We start from the raw sequence: 7,558 nt of genomic DNA, 5'->3' as shown, positions 1-7,558 counted from the left end.
CCCCATATCATGTCCAATCATTATTTTTCATATACTTTGATCATGTAGCTAGAATCAGCTTTTATTGCTCCCTGTGACATCATTGGGCTACTTTTCTTCATTTGATTTCTTCATTTTCGCAGGGGCAGCTGCTGGGAGGTCATTTCCTAATTATCTAAATACGCTGCCAGAACTACATCTTCCAAGAGCCCTTTACTTACACACAAAGTGTTCTTAGGAATCAAGGCAGCAACACTGTCTTGCTGGGAAAGAAATCAATGTTTGCATGTGGAGAGGAACAGCGAGGGGCAGGGATAAAAGTAGCTCTACAGTCTAGCAGGCCGGGCTGACAACACTGGTTTGGATTTCGGTGCAGCAGAAGCACTGTGTTGTCACTATGTGATGCCAATAAATAAAGCCATTAATTTGCCCTTCTGTTATGATTTCTAGAGATCAGGTGAACCATTACACACCAACAATTGTGTCTGTTTGCCATAATGTGCTAGTATTATTATCATTAGTATTATTATTATAGAGGATTTATATAGCGCCAACAGTTTGCGCAGCGCTTTACAATATAAGGAAGACATTACAATCACAATACAATTCAAGACAAGATGGTAAGGAGGACCCGTGAGGGCTTACAATCTAAAAGGGAGGGAATGCACAAGATATTAGCACATCATGGCAGACTTAAGGTGCCCATACACCTTACAATTATCTGCAGATTTTCTGTGGTCAGATAGAAAAAGTGCAACAGATTGGCCCAAGTGGAGATTCCTCCATCCACACAGTTAAGTGTAGATGGAGGAATCTGTTGCACATTTTCCATCTGACCACAGAAAATCTGCAGATAATTGTAAGGTGTGTGTCCAGCTTTACCTTATAGGTGATGCCCTCCAGCACTGTGAGGTCATGTGTTAATGGGCCCTTAGAGAAATGAACAGGCAGATCAATGCACATGCAAAAGCGTTACTCCAGCCTCCCTCGTCGTATAAAAGGTGAGAATGCAGCCTCATCAGAATTAAGCACCTATTGAAATTTAAACTACGAGACGGACTGCAAAACAAGTTTTTTTTTCTAAAAAGAAAAGGTTCCTCACCTAGAATCTAGCACCTCTATATGCCCCGTGTGGTCCATTTCCTTCCAGTGTAAAAATCACCCCCCCCCTTACAAGAAGAGAAAAGACACAAAGGATCCAATTAGTGTCAAGTACAGAGCAAAATTTGCTCTACTCTTCAATGGGTTCCAGGTCACAATGACTCTCTTCCCTGATACTTTTACCTAATTGACTGCACCCTCGCTCCTTGGGAACACTCCATTAATCAGGTCTATTTGAAGTTTGTACACAGGCAGCAGCTGAGCTGTTGTTCCCACAGTGCAAGCTGGCCACACTGACATCATGCTGATTCCCTTCTTCTGCAAACACTCTTGGGTCCGTGTCGCTTCTCTTAAAGGTCTCCTCCAGGAATCATGTCATACTTCGTCATGACTCAAGAAGCAAACATACTTTTCATGAATTTATGAGTCAGAGGTGTAAATACCTGCGCATGATCATATTATAAATAGATTTTACGTTTGTATTGAAAAGTTGTATTGCTGAGATTCTGAACTGCTCCCTGAGATAACAATGAGAATGAAAAATGAATGAAAAACTTGTTATGGGTGTAATGGGATTTAAAGGAGAACTATAAGGTGAGTGCTTTTCACTCACCTCATAGTTCTAGCCGACCTGTGACAATGAGACTGTCACAGGTCGGCTCAGTAGATCGGGAGGTGAGCGAACACATACCGGCGTTCGCTCACCTCTCGATCCTGTCACGGCTCTCTGCCGTGACAGGGGAGGGGCTGGATTCCCCCCTCCCCCCTCCGATCTGCCAGCACTGACGGGCGGGAACGGACGGGGGAGGGGGCGGGTATAGCTGGCTCTGCCTCTAGATAGGCAGAGCCAGCTGTCAGTCACGCAGCTGGGCGGATCAAGACATCATTTTTGGGATCCGCTGCGGCGTCTCAGTATACCGAGAGCAGCAGCTTGTGGTATACTGCTGCATCTCAGTATACCGCGAGCTACAGCTCTCGGTATACTGAGCCTAGGGTGATGGGAGGACGCTAGTTTCCTCCCGCTACCCTAAGGAGAACTATGGGGAAAAGCCTTAACCCCATAGTTCTCCTTTAAGTTGCTCCTGAGGGTTACAGAAGCTGCTTTTATCTATCCTGGACCTGCTACTGTGATGATTCCTTGTAAGCCTCATAATTTTAAATGTACATAAAATAAAAAAATAGGAAAAAATAAAAAAAACTCAAAGCAACAGTACACAAATAATGGTCAAATTATTACAACAGAAAAAAAAGAAAATACAATTACAAAAGACCAAACTACCCCAAATACCTGAAAACACGTCAAACAAACAAAAAGAACCTTGTTAGTAGATCAAGAAGTACTAAAACAGAACACTTTATTAATTTGTTGATGATAATTACTACTTGACAGTAGACATGTGTGATTCGTTTCGTTCCAAATCAAAATTCGGACACATCCGAATTTTCAAATCCCAATGCATCCAAATGTGTTCACATCCGAATTTCGGTTTCCGGATTTCGGATCCCGTCCGAATTTTGTTCAAACACGAAACTGAATCAGACATGTGACTTTTCTTTTTTTGGTTGAATGGGTCGAATGGGTCTGAACATGAATTTTCGTTACGGCACTATGTCGGCAACATCGCCGAGATCACTTGTACAAAACAAGCGGCGGCTTCCCCAAAGCAGGGCTAAATGTAGAAAACAACTACCCGCCCGGAACTGCTTGCCCTGGGTGTCAGGAGATAGGAATTCCACACCTCTGCTGCCCCTCTACACCCTGCTGCCCCGAGGCCGGGACTTGGTTGGCCTTGTGGGAAATTCGGCCCTTCGCAGAGATGCTGCACCTGATACAGCTCTATGGGCTTCACCAGGCGCAAGCGCAAACCGCTGAACGTGAACTTTGGCTCTGGCTTTCTGACAGTGGCATATCCAACATCACTGAAGCAATGTTTTTTTTTTTTACAGTGCCAAGCAACCAGAAGAACATGGGAGACTCCTTCTTAGAAGCAGCCTTGGCGCTGTAGCCCCCCAATTTTTTTTTTCACTCAGCTTTAAGATATGTATAAGGATATTATTATTTTTTTTTAAATGTCTGTAAGTGAGACTTGAGGGAGGGCAGTGCAAGGGCGGGAGGGTTTTCAAAAAAGTAAAACATGCAAGAACATGCTATAGAATATTATTAGCACTGAGTAGGTGGCGTGTCAGTGATACACAAAGTGTTAAGGGATCAGCACAGTTATATATAAAAATTAACACAAAAATGGAAACAATACAATTGCAGACCCCTTTGTTCTTTTCGGGTCTCTTAGCAGTTGTGCAAATTGTCTCCTAAATTTGATATATCTTATCTTTTCTCTCTGAGACAGGAAAGGTTTTATTAAAAGGATTTTAAATTTAACTGTACTTTTCCTTTGGGTGCTTGAGTAGGTCGTGCTTGAAATTCTACCTTAGGGGATCTCCGCTTATCACTAAGTCTAATGTATCAGTCTTAAAATATTCATACAGCTTTCTTACATAGAGCAGAAACCTAAAAAGAATCAAGCAAGCAACCAGGCTTAACGTTTTCTCAGACACTAACGTCCATTGATTAGACATTGTCTCTTTGCGGCGCATTGTTTGGATAATCAGTCGTCAAACTATTTAGCTCAAAAGTCGCTCAAGCATTCCAATATTCTACACAGCATCGGTGTCAGTTCTGTCTTGTGGAGATAGTAAAACCAGGAGTATTATAACAAGCGTGTACATATTCGCAAAAAGTACTGTCGATATAAACCCTAAGGGCCCAATTACACTCCTACATTCTGGTGCATTGAGCTAACCTGCAGTATTGTATGAACGAACCCTTACAGTTTGCCATGACACTGTGTATCACAGATAATTGCAATTTCTTAAAATAGGTCAATATGTTTCAGTGGCATACTGTGTGGGGGGGGGTGTTATTTGTTAACACCACCCCCCCAACAGTGGCGTCACAATTGCCATAGCAGCCCATCCGGCTGCTATGGGGCCTGGGGTTGAAAGGTGGCCCATTAAGGATTGCAGAAGTTGATACTGACCCTATACCTCCTGTGACATTTCCCATCAAGATGATAAGATGTACATGAGACAATGCAGAAAGCTCTCCTGCTACCTGACTTTAGTATCATTGACAGTAGGTCACCAAGGGAGGCTGTCCTATCAATATTTTGCTATGAGGCCCCTTGATCTACAGTTATGCTCAGTAAAGCTTCTTTATACTAAAATATTTGCTGGGGTAATTAGAGGTGAGCTCTGGTTCAGACCTAACTCAAGGTCATCCGAACCCAGAAAAAAATCAGTGGTGTTCCAATCAGCAGTGGCCGGGGCATTCCCTGCTCCGCAGCTGCACGTGAATAAAGGGTCAGGATGCTGGTGATATGATGGACCTTAATGGGTAATAATGGGCAACAAAGAGAAGTCAGTGAATGTTTTACTGTATATATAATCATGTTGGTTAAAAAAAAATAAAAAATTTAAATGAAAAAATTGCCCCCTACCAGCAAACATCCCCTCTCCCCAACCAAAACCTCCCACCAGAGCAAACCCTGAAGGAAGCTGTCATTGCCAGCCCAATCAGCAGTGGCCAGGGCATTCCCTCTCCCACAGCTGCAGGTAAACAAAGAGGAGGGATGGTGGTGACATTGTTTACGTTAAATGGCTGCATGGCTATATTTGGTCAACATCATTGACTATATATGGCCATGTGGGCATATAGGGTCAATAATGTCACCAGCATCCCCCCCCCCCTTTTGTTTACGTGCAGCTGCATGGCGGTACTGACAGCTTTTTTCTGGGTTTGGATGAGCTCAGGTTTGGTCTAAACTCAAGCTCATACCTAGTCACAACGCTGCTCCTCCATAGGTACAGGACAGTAACTGAATGTTGTCATCCTGAGACCGGAAGAGTGTTACTGGTAGGGTTGCCACCTTTTCTTCAAGGGTAACCCGACGCACGAATATTTTTTGGGGGGAGAATAAGTTGTGGCTTATTCATATGTAAATAGCGCCAACCATTAATATGTAAATATCACAGTTGAGACTATTTTCAGTGGGGGGCCAGTAGCCCCTCTCTTAATTTTGATTGCCCCTGTCTGCCTGACCTCTTGTGTCCGGGTTTATGCTGCCATGAAACCCGGACACAGCATTCAAACCCCGGACTGTCAGGGTGAATCCTGGACAGGTGGCAACCCTAGTTACTGGCAAGACCAGGGGTGGGCAACTCCGGCCCTCCAGCTGTGCTTTACCTACAAATCCCAACATGCCTCTGCCTCTGGGAGTCATGCCTGTAACTGTCAGTCTTGCAATGCCTCATGGGACTTGTAGTTCCACAACAAATGGAGGGTGGGAGTTGCCCACTCCTGGTGAAAATAAAGGAAAAAAAAGCCTAAATAACCCCCAACTACTACTCCCCCCTGTAATAAACAAAAACAACAAATAATGCGGCTGCTTGGACGGAACAAGCAGCCGGTTTTCTTTCTCCTCCGCCAAATGGGACCATACAGCTGTGATAATTGTAAAAGGTCCACTGAGAGTGTTTACCGGACTCAAGAAACCAAACACCTCTTCATTGTCTTTATTGACTGTTTGCATCCTGGTGATAGAAGCCTCCCTCAATTATTCATGGACCATTTGGTGGAAATGTCCCGAAACAGGCAGCCACTGTGAGAGATGCTAGGTTTGCATCTATTAAAGAACGCTCGTATATTAAATATCGTGCCATCGAGAAATAAAACGGAGAACGCGTCTGTTTCATATTCACCGGATTGCACATACTTTAGCTCTGGTGACCCCGCAAGGCCTGGGTTGGACGAATGGTTTAATAGCCTGGCTCCCTGTGAGGGAAGATGTATTGTTCGGAGCTGCATCTGTGTTGCTGAAATAATATGAGCTGAAGATGGATAGATGCAGTTTGAAGTTATGCAACTCTGAAGCTGCAAACCATCCATAAAAATAATTTATCACCATTGAAACATGAAAAGGCAGCTCCCTAAGAGCAGATATTCAATTTACTTGAACACAATGCAAGGCCTCTGTTGAATTCTTACGGGAAAGTGTCCTGGAACGGTATAAAATAAAAGTATTTTATGGCATATGCTTAAAGTGATATTAAAGTCTAAGGGCCAGTTCACACCAGCTCCGGTGCGTTCCAGCACGTTACACTGCTAGAATGCACTGGAGCGCATCCTGGCTGGCTTCCTGCGTTCAGGGGCAAAGGGGGTATGGCGGTGCATTGAAATCAATGGCACTGCAGCCACTCCCCCCGCCCCGCAGTGCAATCGCCCGCACCAGAACGTGTGGTACATCAGTGCCTGCATTCAGGTCCAGTGTGATCTGAAAAAAGGCTCCATGCACTATTTTTTTCAGATATGACTGAACCAGAATGCAAGCACTGATGTGCCTCGCGTTCTGGTGCGGGCGATTGCACTGCGGGGGAAGGGGGGCTAACTGCAGTGCCATTGACTTCAAGGCATTGCCACACCCCCTCCCGCCCCTTAACGCAGGAAGCCAGGGCTTGTTGTGTACACGTGAAAAAGCAAAGTTAGCTGTCAAATTCAGGTAAGTATCTGTGACGGGGGAGAGTTGGATATTTTAGATCAATAGATACATTTGGATAATTTAGATCAATAAATAAATAAATAATAAATCAACCCCCACCATTGTATTCATTGTGTAAATATGAACAATATATTGTCCAAATATTGGAGCACCAATCTTAGGATAAACACATAGGGGTTGATTCACAAAACTTCCACCCAGTCATACGCTGGGTGAATACCGTTCACTCGGTATTCCCGCCACTAGATGGAGCTGAGGTGCATAGGAATTTCCTGTGCTCCTCGGCTCCATCTAGTAGCAGGAATACCAGGAGCCTATGGCTGGGCGGAAGTTTTATAAAGCAACCCTTTAATAAAGTCATCAGCTGTGCAGACGTGAATCATTGCCGCACTTGTTCGCGCCTTGGTACTGACCCTTTATGGCTCAGTGCTGTAAACCTGAGGACCAGAGCCGTAGCTAGCTCCTTTTTTGCACGAGGCAAGAAAAAAAAATGTGTCCCTATCGGGCGTGTGACGTGACGTGTGACATTTTTTATTATTACTTTTTAATTCTTTTTTATTTATTTTTTACTGTTGGGGGCTTCGGGGAAATATTAGGCGTCTAAACAGCCCCCTGATATTTCCCTTTTAAAATAGAAAAATAAATTGACGATACAGATTCCTTAATCTCTTTTTCTGCTGCTTCTGTTCTAAATGAATGGAAAGTACAGAGGCTTCCCCTTCATTCAGAAAATATTTTCTATCAACCAGTTTCTGAATGGGGAGAAGCCTCTGTACAGAGTTCTACTACACATTCAAAAACTCATGAATGAACAGGAAGTGATATAAAGCAGCCTGGCTGGCTGGGTCGAGGGGCGGAGGAGGGAGCCGTTGTCACAGCAGCATGGCCAAGCGGTGAGGAGAGAGAGCCGCCGATTGTCAGAT

Source organism: Nanorana parkeri, unplaced genomic scaffold, assembly GCF_000935625.1.
Source record: "Nanorana parkeri isolate BGI_ZX_2015 unplaced genomic scaffold, ASM93562v1 scaffold6, whole genome shotgun sequence".
NCBI classification, from domain to species: Eukaryota; Metazoa; Chordata; class Amphibia; order Anura; family Dicroglossidae; genus Nanorana; species Nanorana parkeri.
This window is presented reverse-complemented; position numbering follows the sequence as displayed.